Here is an 18,063-nt window from a genome sequence, read left to right on the forward strand (position 1 = left end):
CCAGCTCATTCACCAGTATTTCAGGGGAAAGAAACCCCTGATAGACAACGTAAGCATACTTAAGCTATATTTTGGGAATGTTGCCATTCTCATTCTGCTGTTCAAACCATGCCAGCACTTCCACCATTCAAGGACCCTGCACTCCTCCAACTCTGACCTCCTGTGCATCCCACAGTTCTATCACTCCACAGTTTACAGCCTTGCCTTCTGGGCTGGAAGCTCTCTCAAAGCATCTCTATTTACATACCCCTCTTTTTTTCTTTCTCCCCTTTACAGAAAACCTACTTCTTCGACTAGATGCTTAGTCATTAGTCCTCTTACAGTAACTCCTTCTTCTTGGTGTCTATGTTTCAACCAATAATGCTTCTGTGTAGCACCTTGAGATACTTTACAATGTTAAAGTAGTATGTAAATGCAAGTAATTATTGTTAAAACAGTGTTGAATATTGCCTTTAGCTATGAGAATTCATTCAAATTAATGCCAGTGAGGAATGAGATGCTGTGTTTTTATTACAAATAGAGTGGATCCCACAAAAACATTGAACAAGACTTGATACAAAACGGCAGGCTGCTATGTTGACAATCAACACCAGTCAGTTTCTACTTTGCGATTATAATCGAGCAATTCCTGGCAATGCACTGACTTTAATTCAACTTATCACTATCCTTCGAAGGTTGATCCCTGACTGAAAGTTTTTATCGTTCCTCTGCAGTGAAATAGGTGCAGCTTTTCAACAGTAGCTCAGATAAAGAGACAAACAGTGTTATCCTCATTAGCTCCATTCTGTAGATACGAATGTGGTCACCTGGTGTTACAAGGAACAGGCAGGTGATTAAGATCGTGTGAGCAGGTTCTCCAATAGTCTTGTGGTTGGGTTTTTGTAAGCCAGCACCTGCCGAGAGTGCAACAGGGTCAGTCTAATAAAATTGTTGTCTACTCTTTATGGTTGTGCAAACATTTCTACAATAACCCTGACTAAAAATAGGTTTTGAAGGAACATAGGAGCCATTGAACAAAGCCAGAAGTCACACGACCACCAAGTTATAGTCCAACAGCTTTCTGCTCCTTCATCAGGTGAAGTCTCAATTAAAATAAACCTGGGGTCGTGTGACTTCTGATTTTGTTCACCCTAGTCCAACACAGCTACCTCCACATCATGCAATTGAACTAGACCATGCACTATCTATATTGTAGCTCCTAGTTCCATAATTCTAAATAATATTATTTAACAAAAATCTCGGCAATCTCAGTCTTGAAAGCTCAAAATGATCCTCAGTTTTAACAGTTTTTTGTTGGACAGAGTTTCAAATCTTCACTATATTTTGGATGAATAAGTACTTCCTTAAAAATCACACAATACTATGTTATATTCTAACAGGCTTATTTGGAAGCACTAGCTTTCAAAGTGCTGCTTCTTCAGCAGGTGATTGTGGAACAGGATCATAAAACACAGAATCTTATGATACTCCACAACCACCTGATGAAAGAGCAGCACTCCGAAAGCTAGCGCTTCCAAATAAACCTGTTGCACTACAACCTGGTGTTATGTGATTTTTGTACACCCCAGTCCAACACGACATCTCCAAATCACAAGCACTTCCTGACATCACCCCTGAATGACCTGGAACTAATTTTATGCTCCTTTGTTCTGGACTTGTTCCAACACCTATCTAGAGTGAAAATCCCTTAATCGTTTTATGCATCTCAATTAAAACACAAAGTAATCTTCCAGATGCAAAGAAACACAAGCCTATTCCATGAAATTTCCTTGTAATTTAATTATTCAGGTCCCAAAGTGATTCTCGCGGGGAATTGGAGAATGATCCGTGTCTCTGAGGCAGGAAGTTTTGTGTTCAAGTCCACTTGATGGTGAAGGAAAGTGGGTCAGTGTTAGAGCCAAAGATCAAATGACTGCGTTATAAAAAATCGCCAAACAACAATCCCCTAACAATAGTTTGTAGTGTCGCAATCCCTTGCTGTGTTTTTGATCCTTTGGTGGGAGAGGGTGGGTGTGCAATTTTTTGGTAAATATTTACATTGCAGCAAGGGCAACACATTCAAGTAATTTCTAGACAGTGCCCTTGTTTTGACGCATCACCTCGGATTTCAGTTCTCACCTGGGCTGAGTCCAAGTAAAAGTTGGACATTAATTTGCCTCATTTCTAAGCTCCAACTTCCCACATGTCACAACATGCTCTTTTAGAGCTAAACGAAGCTGCGGATATTTCCAGCATACCTGCCTGGTTATCACCTGCTACCTGCTGGAACTGTTCGCGCACTGGGATTGGGCGTAGAGCAGGGCGGGCTGTTTGTGCATGTGTGACCTTCGCCTTTGAAAGATCTCACTCAGTCAATGACGGTTACAGCACAAATCCACGGTTTGCTCAGCTGCAAGACTTGATACCACACCTTGCTAAGACAGAGTGCAGTCTTGCACGTTATCCTTGTGGTCAACCAGCGTGTTTTTCTTTTCTCGCAGAGCACTGCGTTGTGTTTGCACAGGTGAATGAATCTTTTCTATTTCTCTTCCCTTTTCCTTTAACTGAGGAACTTGTAGGGCTGGTTTAACCCAGCATATGTAATCTGTTTTCTCTCTCTCTCTCTCTCTCTGGAAACTGAGTAGGTAATTATGGGGTGTGCATGAACTCCAGCTACAGATTGGGTTGCTCTATTGATGCTTATCAGCTATTGGTGTGAAAGATGACTCTTGTTTCCCCTCAAATTAATGATTATCAGATAGCAACCAAATGAGATCATTAATTCTGTACAGAAAACATCTCAAATGTTTTTTAAATCACTTTATACTGTTGGTATAGAAACCTACTTCAAATGGTTCTGCTTTCAGAGGGTACACTCAATTGTTTGCTCTCTTGTGTAATGCTTTCCCTGTGACAACATAATGTTGAGAGTGCAAAATACAGTGAACTCTCATGGAAGTGTGGAACTGAGTATTAACACAGGGGATGTAAAGGGGAGCTGTTCCGATGCAGCTTGTTGTTCCTCAGGAACATCTAAAAGCACTTCCTCCACTGAATTACTGTGATTGCAATGATTGTTCCACTGGATATTAGTGAAACTTCAAACTCAGGTCGTATTGTACCGTGTACAATTAGGTATTAACCACGACTTAGCAACCAACACTCAGTTCGGAGTTCAACAGTTTAAGGTTCAAGTTCTGCTGGAGTACATGTTCCAGATTAAAATTCTCTCTTCATTACTAAGGGTGTGATGTGCTATCAAAGATGCTGTTTTTCCACTGAGACATTATACTAAGGACCCATTTCCTTGCATTGCTGGGCTTTTAAAAGATCAAGGGAATTCTCCCCTGGCCAACATAAGAACAGTGGCTGACTGGCTGTCTTTTTTCATTTCAAAACTATGCTTTATTCATAAAAATAATCTTTGTGTACATACACAGTGACAGAGGCAGTTCAGGTCTGTAGGGTAGCCTGTGAGAAAACAAGCGAACATTGGAGATTGACTGTATCCAACAAACAAACCAAAGACTATATGTACATATATTTGGGGCAGTGGGGAGAGTCTAATAACTGAGTGGACCCCCATTTATCTTCAGCAGGAAGATCTTCGTCTTTCCCCACTGCACCTTGGCAGTAGCTGCCCAACCTTTAGTGAGTCCCTCAGCACATAGTCCTGGATCTTGGAATGTGCCAGTGTGCAACACTCAGTTGGGGTCAATTCCTCATTCTGGAAGACCAACAAGTTTCGGGCAGACCAAAGAGTGTCCTGCATGGAGTTGATGGTCCCCCAGGCACAGCTGATGTTTATCTTGATACGCGTGCTGGAGAACAAACCGTAGTGTACAGAGTCCTGCGTCATGGAGCTGCTCGGGATGAACCTTGTCACAACCCACTGCACCTCTCTTCAGATTTGCTTTACGTTCCAACGGGAGATGTGTGACAGTCTCTACCCCCTCTCACAGCCACTTCAAGGGCAGCGTGCAGTGTTGCAGACTTACTGGGCGTACAGGAAGGATCTGACAGGGAATGCCCTTCTCACCACTGGCCAAGCGATGTCCTGGTGCTTGTAGAAACGTTCTGGTAATGAAGTGTTCTGCCCAATGATTTTGACAGTCTGCTCAGGGAACAAACCAACAGGTTCCACCCTCTCCTTTTCCCACAGGACTTGAGGATGCTATGTGCTGACCACTTCCTGATGGACTGTTGCCAAAGGTATTTTTCTTTGCAAGTTTCTCCATGAAGGTCAGGTGATACAGAAAGGTCCAATTACATGGAGCATTCAGTGGGAATGAGGCCAGTCCCATCTTTTGCAACACCGGGGACAGGTAGAACCTCAGTTTGTAGTGGCACTTGGTGTTTGCTTACCGAGGGTCTACACAAAGCTACATGCAGCCACACGCAAGTGGCCATCAGGGTGAGGGTTGCATTGGGTACGTTCTTCTCCCCTCCATTATCCATGGAGCCCCTTCAGACACAGTACATCTTGGACCTCCAGATGAAATGGCAGATGGCTCAGGTGACTGCAGTGGTGAAGGTTCTGGGAATGGGACAGACCTGCCCCATGTACAACAACAAGAGAGAGTGCCTCACACTTAGAGAACAGGTTTTTACCTGCAATAGAGAGGGAGTGATATTCCTAAAAGTCCAGTTTCTGTCTCACCTTGGCGATGCACTCCTCCCAAATCTTTGTGCACAGTCTTGCCCCTCTGAACCATGTCCCCAGCATCTTTGGGTAATCTGTCTTGACAGTGAAGGAGATAAAGGATCGGTTGGCCCAATCCCCAAAGAACATAGCTTCACTCTTGCCTCAATTCACCTTGGCTCCTGAGGCCACAGATGCTCATAGGTCTGTGCACTGACAGCAGATCTGAGCAGAAAATAGTGATATTATCCATCGACAGAGAAGCTTTGACTGGCAGGCCTCTGCTGCCTGAATATCCCACCTCTCAGGCTTGTCTCCTTCCCTATAGACTCAGCAGAGGGCTCTTTACAACAAGGCAGGAGAGCGCGTGGGCAGCCCTGCCTAACTCTTGATTAATTAAGAAGCGTTCTGATTCCCACCCATTGATTGGGACTGTATTATTAATGTTAGTGTAGAGCAGTCAGATCCAATTGCAGATTTCCTCCCCAAAGCCCATTTTGGAGAGCACATCCCACATGCAGGTGGGCGATATCCTGTCAAAGGCCTTCTCCTGGTGAAACTGAGGTCCACCCCCCTGTATTGTACATAAGCGAGGCTCTCAGAGAACATCCTGCCCGTCCAGGATAGGATTAGTTAGAGTGAATCACCAATCCTGGAGCAGACCTGACTTGGTTGGCGATGACCTGAAAGGATTTTGTAATCTGTCCTCAGTAATGATATTAGCTGCCAATTTCTAATTTCCTCCTTCTCCCCCTTCTGCTAGTAGATGATGGTGATGATCCCTTTCCTCATGGATACACACATTCTCCCTGCCAGAAACATCCTCTCATACACCTCCAGCAGGTCCTGGCCAATTAAGTCCCAAAGACCTGAATACAAAACAACCTCGATTAGCCAAACGAGACGGGATGGGAGTATTTTGTTCGGACAACTGATTGTTTGGATAACATTTTCACAGGACCTTAAGGTCTTGTTCAGATAATCCGAAATTCAGATAATTGATGTTTGGATAACTGAGGTACAACTCAGCTGGTAGCATCACCTCATTCCCTCCCAGGTGCTGTTGTCTAAGATCTCTGTGTGGAGGACAGGAACAACTGGGAGGCCATGTTGTCTGTGGTCTTTGGGAGTCTGGTACAAAGAGGCTAATTTGCTGTCAGCTCTATTTTAAATTCAAAAATATGCTTTATTCATAAAAATATCTTTATACATTCATAGTCACTAAAGCAGTTTGGTTCGGTACGGTAGGAAGAAACCAGCAAAAATTGGAGTCTGATTCTATATCCAGATTCTGGGTAATCCAAGATGGGAGGATGGGAAACATTTCTTGCTGTAAGAGACTGCTCCTTTTTGAGGTATTTTAGGTGTTGAAAGTGATTTCCTCGAATTCCAGGAGCAGCAGTTACTGCTTTATATGCTGTAGTAATTGTTTTGGAACTTTGAAAAAGAGTTTAAAAAAAAAATTACTTTGAAAAGGGAGAAAGACAGATAAAGGCAGCAAACATATGGTCTCTAAGAGAGAGAGAGAGAAAGAAACCCATACTGCTAACTGACATAGCAGTGAATCTGCACAGTTACTGCTTTTGCTGTTTGAACTCATATATCGCTGGACGCTGGACTGTGTCTAGGAAAACTTCAACAGCGAAATTCACAATTGATCTTGGAGGAACCTGATTGGGAGAAGTCACAGCACAGAAACAGATAAGTGAATAGTTTTAAGTATAGCCTTGCTGTAAATCTACAAGAGTGAGTAGAGTGGGTTCTTCCTTGATTATATGTTTTTATTGGAATGTGGCACTTGATTAAATTTTAAAAATATAAACCGTATGTGCCAGGATCTAGGATGTCGCCGATCGGGTTTACAGGTTTCTGAAGCAGGGAGGGTGAGCAGCCAGAAATCGTGGTACATATTGGCACCAATGATATAGCCAGGAAAGGGATTGAGGATCTGAAAAGTGACATCAGAGAGTTAGGCTGGAAACTGAAGAGCAGGACGAGTAGAGTAGTGATCTCAGGTTTGCTACCGGTGCCACGAGACAGTGAGGTGAGGAACAGACAGCGACTGCAGCTTAACACATGGCTGCGAGGCTGGTGCAGGAGGGAGGGCTTCAGGTACTTAGACCATTGGGATGCCTTCTGTGGAAAGTGGGACCTGTACATGAAGGATGGGTTACACCTGAACAAGAGGGGCACAAATGTCCATGGTTGGGAAATTTGTTTGTGTGGTTTGGGAGGGTTTAAACTAGTTTGGCAGAGGGATGGGAACCAGAGTTACATATCTGAGAGGGAGGTAGTTGTAGATGGGGCAGTGACAGGATGTAATGAATCTATCAGGAACATTTTTCACGTAATAAAACAAAAGGATCGGTTAAAGTGTGTCTGCTTTAATGCAAGGAGTGTCAGAAATAAGAGTGATGAACTTAGAGTACGGATCAGTACTTGGGACTATGATGGTAAAAACAAGGACTGCAGATGCTGGAAACCAGATTCTAGATTAGAGTGGTGCTGGAAAAGCACAGCAGTTCAGGAGGCATCCGAGGAGCAGGGAAATCGATGTTTCGGGCTAAAGCCCTTCATCTGATGAAGGGTTTTTGCCCGAAATGTCGATTTCCCTGCTCCTCGGATGCTTCCTGAACTGCTGTGCTTTTCCAGCACCACTCTAATCTAGAACTTGGGACAATGATATTGTGGCCATAACAGAGATGTGGGTTTCACAGGGGTAGGAATGGTTGCTAGATGTTCCAGGGTTTAGAATGTTTAAAAAGAACAGGGAGAGTGGAAAAAGAGGAGGGGTGTAGCATTGCTAATCAGAGAGTGCATCACAGCTACAGAAATGAAGGTTGTTGAGGAAGGTTTGTCTACTGCGTCAGTATGGGTGGAAGTTAGGAACAGCAAGGGAACAGCCACCGCATTGGGGGGTTTTCTACAGACCCCCTAATAGCAGTAGGGAGACCGAAGAACTCATAGGCCGGCAGATTTCGGAAGAATGATGATGTAGCAGGGTTGTTGTTATGGGTCACTTCAACTTTCTCACTATTGACTGGAACCTTCTTAGTGCAGATGGTTTGGATAGAGCCTTTTTTGTCAGGTGTGTTCAGGAGGGTTTCTTTACTCATTATTGACAGGACGAGGAGGGGAGAGGCTATTTTGGATTTGGTGCTCAGCAATGAGCCAGGACAGGTGTCAGATCTTGGCGTGGGAGAACAGTTTGGAGACAGTGACCATGACTGCCTCACATTTACCATAGCCATGGAGAGGGAAAGGAGCAGGTACCGAGGGAAGATATTTAATTGGGGAAAAGGAAATTATGACACGATCAGACAGGAGTTGGGAAGTACAGACTGGGAGCAATTGTTCCACAGAAAGCGCACAGCAGACATGTGGAGACTATTTAAGGAGCAGTTGTTGCGAGTGATGCACAAATTTGTTCATCTGAGACAGGTAAGAAGGGGTAAGATTAAGGAGCTTTGGATGATGAGAACAGAGGACCTTCTTGTCAAAAGGAAGAAGGCAGCTTCGTAAAGTGGAGGAAGCAAGGATCTAGCACAGCATTAGAGGATTACAGGCTTGCTAGAAAGGAGCTCAGAAATGGACTGAGGAGAGCCAGGAGGGGGCACGAGAAAGGCTTGGCAGGAAGGATTAGAGAGAACCCAAAGGCATTTTACTCATAAGTGAGAAATAAGAGAATGATCAGGGAGAAGGTAGGCCCGGTCAGAGATAGCATAGGGAACTTGTGTGTGGAGTCTGAGCAGATAGGGGAAATCCTAAATGAGTTTTTTTGCTTTGGTTTTCACTAAGGAAAGGGATCTTGTTATGAATGAGAATTTGCGGAGCTGGGAAACAGACTTGAACAGATGAAGATTGATGAAGCTGATGTGCTGGACATTTGGCAAACATTAAGATTGATAGGTCCCCAAGATCAGCACAGAGTTATCCTAGACTGCTCCAGGAAGTGAGAAAGGAGTTCGCTGGCAAAGACCTTTGCTTCCTCACTCTCCACAGGAGTCGTACCGGAGGATTGGAGGGAGGCGAATGTTGTTCCTCTTTTCAAGAAGGGGAATAGGGAAATCCCAGGCAATTACAGACCAGTCAGTCTTACGTCTGTGGTCAGCAAAGTGTTGGAAAGAATTCTGAGGGATAGGATTATGACTATTTGGAAAAGCATAGGCGTGGCTCTGTAAGGCGCAGGTCATGCCTCACAAATTTTATTGAGTTCTTTGAGGAGGTGATGAGACAGGTCAATGAAGGTTGAGCGGTGGATGTGGTGTGTGTGGACTTCAGCAAGGCATTTGGTAAGGTTCCCCATGGTAGGCTCATTCATAAAGTTAGGAGGTATGGGATACAGGGAGATTTGGCTCTCTGGATTCAGACTTGGTTGACTGACAGAAGGCAGAGAGTGGTTGTAGATGGAAAGTATTCTGCCTCGAGGTCAGTGGTGAGTGGGGTCTTATAGGGCTATGTTCTTGGGCATCTGCTCTTTGTAGTTTTTATAAATGACTTGGATGAGGAGGTTAGGGGGTGGGTTAGTAAATTCGTAGATGACACAAAGGTTGGAGGTGCTCTTGATAGTATTGAGGGCTATTTCAGGCTGCAGTGTGACATAGACAGGATGCAGAGCTGGGCTGAGAAATGGCAGATGGAGTTCAACCTGGATAAATGTGAACTTATGCATTTTCAAACAAGTATGCTGTTTTGGAAAATGTAGGGGGTGATGGACTTTCAGGGGAATGTAGCATGAACAGCCAAGTTTCTGGTATCAAAACTGGCTCTAATGTAATTAGGGGAACATTGGATTCAAAGCGATTAATTGTGTTAGGGGAGTCTCAAGTCAGGGGCACAGACAGACGTTTTTGCGGCCAGCAGCGAAAAATCAGAATGGTGTGTTGCCTCCCTGATGCCAGGATGAAGGATGTCTCAGAGAGTGTGCAGAATGTTCTCAGAGGGGAGAGGGACCAGCAGGAGGTCATTGTACTTATTGGCACATGGGAAGGGAAAAGGATGAGATTCTGAAGGGAGAATATAATAAGTTAGACAGAAATTTAGAAAAGACGTCCTCGAGGGTAGTAATACCTGGATTACTCCTGGTGATACAACCTAGTGAGGGTAGGAATAGGAGGATAAAGCAGACAAATGTGTGGCTGAGGAGCTGGTGTATGGCAGAAGGATTCATATTTTTGCATCATTGGAATCCCTTCTGGGGTAGAAGTGACAAGAAGGATGGATTGCACCTGAATTGGAAGGGGACTAATATACTGGAAGGGAGACTTGCGAGAGCTGCTCTGGAGGATTTAAATGAGTAAAGTGGGGGTGGGATCCAGGGAGATAGTGAAAAAAGAGATCAATCTGAGACTGGTACAGTTGGGAAAAGAAGTGAGTCAAACAGTCAGGGCAGGCAGGGACAAAGCAACGAACAAGATAGAGAATGTGGTTCTGGAAAAGCACAGTCAGTCAAGCAGCATGCAAGGAACAGGAGAATTGACGTTTTGGGCATAAGCCCTTCATAAGGAGGAGGGGGAGTGGTGTTTTTGATAAGGAATACCATTATAGCTGTACTTAGGGAGGATATTCACGGAAATACATCCTGCAAAGTTATTTGGGTGGAACTGAGAAATAAGAAAGACATGATCACCTTATTGGGATTGTATTGTAGACCTCCTAATAGTCAGAGGGAAATTGAGAAACAAATTTGTAAAGAGATTAGATTATATTAGATTAGATTAGATTACTTACAGCATGGAAACAGGCCCTTCAGCCCAACAAGTCCACAATGACCCGCTGAAGCGCAACCCAACCAGACCCATTACCCGACATTTACCCCTTCACCTAACACTACTGGCAATTTAACGTGGCCAATTCACCTAACCTGCACATTTTTGGACTGTGGGAGGAAACTGGAACACCCGGAGGAAACCCACGCAGACACAGTTATCTGTAAGAATAATAGGGTAGTTGTGGTAGGGGATTACAACTTTCCAAACACAGACTGGGACTGCCATAGTGTTAAGGGTTTAGCTGGAGAGAAATTTGGTAAGTGTGTACAAGAAAATTTTCTGATTCAGTATGTGGATGTACCGACGAGAGAAGGTGCAAAACTTGACCAACTCTTGGGAAATAAGGCAGGGCAGGTGACTGAGGTGTCAGTGGGAGAGCACTTTGGGGCCAGCGACCATAATTCTATTCGTTTTAAAATAGTGATGGAAAAGGATAGACCAGATCTAAAAGTTGAAGTTCTAAATTGGAGAAAGGCCAATTTTGACGGTTATTAGGCAAGAACTTTCAAAAGCTGATTGGGCGCAGATGTTCTCAAGTAAAGGGACAGCTGGAAAATGGGAAGCCTTCAGAAATGAGATAATGAGAGTCCAGAGAAAGTATATTCCTGTTAGGGTGAAAGGGAAGGCTGGTAGGTATAGGGAATGTTGGATGACTAAAGAAATTGAGGTCTTGGTTAAGAAAAAGAAGGAAGCATATGTAAGGTATAGTCAGAAGAGATCAAGTGAATCCTGAGAAGAGTATAAAGGCAGCAGGAGTATACTCCAGAGGGAAATCAGGAGGGCAAAAAGGGGACATGTGAGAGCTTTGACAAATAGGGTTAGGGAGAATCCGAAGGGTTTTTACAAATATATTAAGGACAAAAGGGTAACTACGGAGCAAACAGGGCCCCTCAATGATCAGCAAGGCGGCCTTTGTGTTGAGCTGCTGGACATGGGGGAGATACTAAACGAGTATTTTGCATCAGTGTTTACTGTGGAGAAGGACATGGAAGATTACAGAGGAGGAAGTGCTGGATGTCTTGAAATGGGTAAAGGTGGATAAATCCCCAGGACCTGATCAGGTGTACCCTCGAACTCTGTGGGGAGCCAGGGAAGTGATTGCTGGGCCCCTTGCTGAGATATTTGTATCATTGATGTGCCAGAAGACTGGAGGTTGGCGAACATGTTACCATTATTTAAGAAAGTTGGTAAAGACAAGCCAGGGAATTGTAGACTGATGAGTCTGATGTCAGTGGTGGAAAATGTGGTGCTGGAAAAACACAGCAGGTCAGGCAGCATCCGAGGAGCAGGAGAATCAACATTTTAGGCATAAGCCCTTCTTCAGGAATGAAGCTGGTGTGCCAAGCGGGCTGAGATAAAAGATAGGGGTGAGGGAATTTGGGGGAGGGGCGCTGGGAATACGATAGGTGGAAGGAGGTGAGGGTCAGGGTGATAGGCCAGAGAGGGGGAGGGGGCGGAGAGGTCAGGAAGAAGATTGCATGTCAAGAGGGCAGTGCTGAATCCGGGGGTTGGGACTGAGATAAGGTGGGGAGAGGGGAAATGAGGAAGCTGGAGAAATCTACATTCATCCTGTGTGGTTGGAGGGTTCCTAGGTGGAAGATGAGGCGCTCTTCTCCAGGCGTCTTGTGGTCAGGGTCTGGCGATGGAGGAGGCCAAGGACCTGCATGTCCTTAGCGGAGTGGGAGGGGGAGTTAAAGTGTTCAGCAATGGGATGGTTGGGTTGGTTGGTGCGGGTGTCCCAGAGGTGTTCCCTGAAACATTCCGCAAGTAGGCGGACTGTCTCCCCAATGTAGAGGAGACCACATCGGGTGCAACGGATACAGTAAATGATGTGTGTGGAGGTGCAGGTGAATTTATCTCAGCCCACTTGGCACACCAGCCTCATTTCTGAAGAAGAGCTTATGCCCGAAACATCGATTCTCCTGCTCATCGGATGCTGCCTGGCCTGCTGTGTTTTTCCAGCACCACATTTTTCAACTCTAGTCTCCAGCGTCTGCAGTACTCACTTTCTCCTCCCTAATGTCAGTGGTGGGCAAGTTGTTGGAGGGAATCCTGAGGGACGTATTTAGAAAGACAAGGACTGATTAGGCATTGTCAACATGGCTTTGTGCATGGGAAATCATGTCTAATGAACTTGATTGAGTTTTTTGAAAAAGTAACAAAGAGGATTAATGAGGGTAGAGCAGTGGATGTTATCTATATGGACTTCAGTAAGGCATTTGATAAGGTTGCCCATGGGAGACTGGTTTGCAAGGTTAGATCTCACGGAACATAGGGAGAACTAGCTATTTGGATACAGAACTGGCTCAAAGATCAAAAACAGAGGATGGTGGTGGAAGGCTGTTTTTCAGACTGGAGGCCTGTGACCAGTGGAGTGCCACAAGGATTGGGGCAGGGTCCACTACATTTTTTTCATTTATATAAATGATTTGGATATGATCATGGGAGGTATAGTTAGTAATTATGCAGATGACACCAAAACTGGAGGTGTAGTGGACAGTGAAGAAGGTTACTTCAGATTGCAATGAGATCTTGATCAGATGGGCCAATGGGCTGAGCAGTGGCAGATGGAGTTTAATTCAGATAAATGCAAGGTGCTGCATTTTGGGAAAGCAAATCTAGTAGGACTTATACACTTAATGGTAAGGTCCTAGGGAGTGTTGCTGAACAAAGAGACCTTGGAATGCAGGTTCATAGCTCCTTGAAAGTAGAGTTGCAGGTAGATAGGATAGTGAGGAAGGCGTTTGGTATGCTTCCCTTTATTGGTCAGCGTATTGACTATAGGAGTTGAGAAGTCATGTTGCGGCTGTACAGGACATTGGTTAGGCCACTGTTGGAATATTGTGTGCAATTCTGGTCTCTTTCCTATCAGAAAGATGTTGTGAAACTTGACAGAGTTCAGAAAAGATTTACAAGGATGTTGCCAGGGTTGGAGGATCTGAGCTACAGGGAGAGGCTGAATAGTCTGGCGCTGTTTTCCCTGGAACATTGGAGGCTGAGGGGTGACCTTATAGAGATTTATAAAATCATGAGGGACATGGATAGGATAAATGGACAAAGTCTTTTCCCTGGAGTCGGTGAGTCCAGAACAAGAGGGCATAGGTTTAGGGTGAGAGGGGCAAGATATAAAAGAGACCTAAGGGACAACTTTTTCACACAGAAGGTGGTACGTGTATGGAATGAGCTACCAGAGGATGTGGTGGAGGCTGGTACAATTGCAACATTTAAAAGGCATCTGGATGGGTATATGAATAGGAAGGGTTTGGAGGGATCTGGTCTGCGTGCTGGCAGGTGGGACTAGGTTGGGTTGGGATATCTGGTCGGCATGGCTGAGTTGGACCGAAGGGTCTGTTTCCATGCTGTACATCTCTATGACTATGACTCTAAATAAACCAAAGGTATTTCTTAGTCGTACAAGACTTTGTTTACACGTAGTTCAGGCATCAGAAGGGTCCAATAAGTGAACAAACAACATCTAAGTTAGGCAGAAAGATGTCAGACAGTGGTCTTTCCCCACTGTGACTTGCCGGCAGCTGCCCCAGGCTGTAGTGTGTCTCAGCATATAGTCCTGGACCTTGGAATGTGCCAGTCTATAACACTTGGTGGAGGTCAACTCTTTGTTCTGGAAGACCAACAAGTTTTGGGCAGACCAAAGAGTGTCTTTCACTGAGCTGATGATCCCCCAGACACAGTCAATGTTTGTCTCAATGTGTGTCCCGGGGAACAGAATGTAGAGCACAGAGTCCCACATCACAGAGCTGCTGGGGACAAATCTCAACAAAAGCCACTGCATCTTTCTTCAGACCTCCCTCACCTGCTTTACGCTCTGTCCAAAGTCAAAATCACCCTTATTGACAATAATCCAAACTTTAGCACATACTGTCATCTCGTCCAGTCACATTGAGTCTGAGCATTGCCAATTGGGATATTTTGCAAGTTGTAATTTTTTAAAAATACATTTCTCATGCTTTTACAGAGTTTCAAATGAAGAAAAAAGTTCATAAACTGAAAGATCCACAGACACCAGTAACAGTGGTTAGTGCTGAATTATTCAAACCTTCAATTGCATCACTCGATTCCATTTGCTCTAATGTTCCTGCAGCATCTAAAACAGATTCCATTGACCCAGTGATGGCAGGAGCTGATGAAATCACTGCTAATCATCCTGAATAGCTGGCCCCAGCCGTGCTGCTGATTCTATCAGCGTTGCTGCATTTGCAAGATAAAGTGGAATCTACGGGTGGTATATCTTCACACTTAAATGCCTTCACTTTCCTTCCGCTTTGAGACTAAATCTGACCATGTGTAGATTTCAAACTTAAAAATCCATACACAAAAAAATCAAGTAAGGGAGACCTTCACTCACTTAAGTAACTATATCCATGATTGCATGCAAGTTTTTAGTTTCTGCTCTGTCTCGTGGAATAAAAGGCACATGGCTTTTCTGCAACACGTCACCCGTGCATAAAAGTTGAAGAGTTGACTGTTCGGTAGGTCCAACAGGATATCACCTTTCACTGTTCCCTTCTGTTTAATCTCATTTCTTGGCGTTGACCCATTCATAATCCAGTCATCATTGTTCATGGGTCAAAATCTTGGAATCCTTTCCTGGAAGCACACAACCTCAAGGCACACAACCTTTGTGAAGTGCTACTGGGAAAACACAGGAAATGTTGGAGAAACTCAGCAAGTCAGGCCACATCAGTGGAGAGAAAACAGAGTTAATGTTTCGAGTCCCTTCTTCAGAACTGAAAGGTGTTTGAAAATAGATTCCTTTTTATACTTTTAACAGGGCAGAGGGCAGATGGTATAGAGATCCACTGCAAAGGACAAATAGGTTGTATGTGATGATGTATAAAGTGATGTAAGATGGGTACAAATTAAGTTGTTAAAGAGAAATAAAAGGTCTTTTCTATCAAGTGCAAAGTAAACAAGACACAAATATGATTCAGCTGTGGGCTGGGGAAGAGAGTGTGCAAGAAAAATGGTCAATAGACATACTGCAATTTACCTTGCAGACTGAGGTGAGGATGAATTTCTTCTGTCAGAGGGTTGTGAGTCTTTGGAACTCATTGCCCCAGAGAGCTGTGGGGGCAGAGTCCTTGTGTATATTTAAGACTGAGATGGATAGATTCTCGATCAGTCGGGGAATTAACGGTCATGGAGAAAGGGCAGGAAAGTGGACATGAGAAGTGTTGGACCAGCCATGATCCTCTTGAATGGGGTTGCAGGCTCAAGGGGCTGAATGGCCTACTTCCATTCCTATTTTGTATGGTCTTGTGGTCCAGCTTCTAAAGTTGTGGAAATCAATATTGAGACCTCAAGGCTGTAAAGTGCCTAAGTGGAAAATGAGGTGTTGATCCTCAAACTTGTGTTTCACTGGAACAGTGCAGCCAGTTCCAGGAAGTGAAAATGGGTCTTGTCAGTGATGGCCACATCCTGACATTGAATATGAAAATGATTGAAATGGCAATATTGATCAATGCATGGCCCAGGAATGCTCTCGAATAGTTTTGCCCTGCACACAACACTTCCATGAGAAAATTAATCTTGGATTGAAACAGGTAAAAAAGAGTAACCATGTTTTTGGCTTCAAGGGCTTTTTTGAGATGCCATGTCATTGAAGTTTTGAAAGCCTTTTGTCATGAAATCCATGTAGCTATTTATTGCTGGAATATTAATAAAGAAAGAGAGAAATAAAGACTTGCATTTACCTTTCATAACCAGAGGATGTCTTAAATTTCTTCACAGTCAATTTCCTCCCACAAAAAGATTTATAAGGATTCTTGGAAGGTTTGAGCTATTGGGAGAAGCTGAATAGGCTGGGGCTATTTTCCCTGGAGCGTTTGAGGCTGAGGGGTGAACTTATAGAAGTTTATAAAATCATGAGGGGCATGGATAAGGTAAATAGACAAGGTCTTTTCCTGGTTTGAGTTAGTCCAGAACTAGAGAGCATAGGTTTATTGTGACAGGGGAATGATTTAAAAGGTTCCTTGTGGGGGTAACGTTTTCACACAGAGGGTGGTGCATATATGGAGTGAACTGCCAGAGGAGGTGGTGGAGGCAGGTACAATTCCAACATTTAAAAGGATCTGGATGGCTTTATGAATTAGGAGTGTTTAGAGGGATATGGGACTAGATTAATTTAGGATATCTGGTTGGCATGGATGAGTTGGATGGAAGAGTCTGTTTCATTCCTGTACATCTCTATGGCTCTATTCTTGGACCAAGAATTCATGGCTTCCAAAACAATGTTAAGAACATCATTAAAATGTGATTGTTTGTGTGCTGCCAAGAAAATAGGCTCACTCTTGTTTCTAAACCTCACCCCTTTATGCAATCCCTGGCTTCCATTTAATGTCGATACACACAAGTTGCGTTTTGGTATGAGATATGAAGTGGCGTCAGACAAGCGGTATTATTGATGGACTGTTAATCCAGAGACCCAGGTAATGTTCTGGGAACCCCAGCCTGAATCCTACCATGGCAGATGGCAGACTTTGAATTTAATAAAAATCTGGAATATGGAGTCTAATGATGACCATGAAACCATTGCCAATTGTCAGAAAATCTCATCAGGTTCACTAATGTTCTTTAGGGAAGGAAACTGCCTTCCATAACAGGTCTGGTCTAAATGTGACTTGAGACCCATAGCAGTGGGGGGTTGACTCTGAACTGCTTTCTGGGAAATTATGGGTGGAAAATAAATGCTGGCTTAGCCAGTGATACTGATATCTTGTGAATGAATAAAAAAAATTAACAAACATTGAGATTCGCTAGTATACAGGAATGTTAAATTTATATACATTTTGGTCTGACCACTTTTGGAATGCTGTCAACTACTCTAATCCACGTATGACAAATAGGATCATGAGGTGCTGAAGCAGGTATGAAAAACATTCACTTGGATGATACCCGAACTCAGAAGTTACGAATCTCAGTGATAATTAAACAGGCTAGCACCTTTTTCTCCAGAGAAATGATGATCTTAAATACATCCTTAAAGAAAGGGCTTGACAGGGTGCATGTAAACAGAAATCTTTCATTTTTTGTCGTGATCTGCAATCAGAAGTCGTAAATAGCAGATCACTACAAAAAAGTCCAATAAGGAACTCAGAAGAAACTTTGCAATCCAAAGTGTATTGCAAATGTGGGACTCACTACTAAAGACTGTAATTGAAATGTTCAATGTAGATAAACATACTGGGAATTTAAATAGATACACAAGGGAGAGAGGAAGAGAAGGTCATGCTGCTGTTGTAGAGAGAGGGAGAAGTTCATGTGGAGTAGAAACATCAGACTAGACCACTTGCCCTGTTTCTGTGCAATACCTTGTGTGTCATTCCATGTAACAGAATGCTGACAACTTTCCAGGAATGATATCCCTTTTTTTCTCTCAAAAAGGGAAACTATTGAAGTGTGCTGTCTCTCTGTCTCTCTCTCTCTCTTTCACCTAGAGGTGGGCCTATGCTGTAATTACACACTGACAGTGAAGAGCTTTTGTCCTCGATCGTGGCCAACTTGGGAAATGCGGCTTGTTAAATTTGTCACAGCTTATTTAATTACACAAATGAAGAAGCAACCACACAGCAGCTTCTCACAGCCCGTTGTCCCTTGGGGTGGTGGGGGTGGGGGGTGGGTGGGGGGAAGATTGCGGAGATGTTAAAGCCA

The 18,063-nt window shown here is 43.9% G+C and overlaps 1 long non-coding RNA gene across 1 annotated transcript in view; it reads left to right on the forward strand.

Annotated features, from left to right (window-relative positions):
• Positions 1 to 2,438: 2,438 nt before the first annotated feature.
• LOC122557524 overlaps positions 2,439 to 18,063 on the forward strand; it is a 52,455-nt gene continuing 36,830 nt past the window's right edge. The window contains exons 1-2 of the long non-coding RNA XR_006313865.1: positions 2,439 to 2,503; positions 14,369 to 14,427. This is a non-coding gene — a long non-coding RNA (uncharacterized LOC122557524). The remainder of the gene's footprint in view (positions 2,504 to 14,368; positions 14,428 to 18,063) is intronic.

Source organism: Chiloscyllium plagiosum, chromosome 15 (assembly GCF_004010195.1).
Source record: "Chiloscyllium plagiosum isolate BGI_BamShark_2017 chromosome 15, ASM401019v2, whole genome shotgun sequence".
NCBI classification, from domain to species: Eukaryota; Metazoa; Chordata; class Chondrichthyes; order Orectolobiformes; family Hemiscylliidae; genus Chiloscyllium; species Chiloscyllium plagiosum.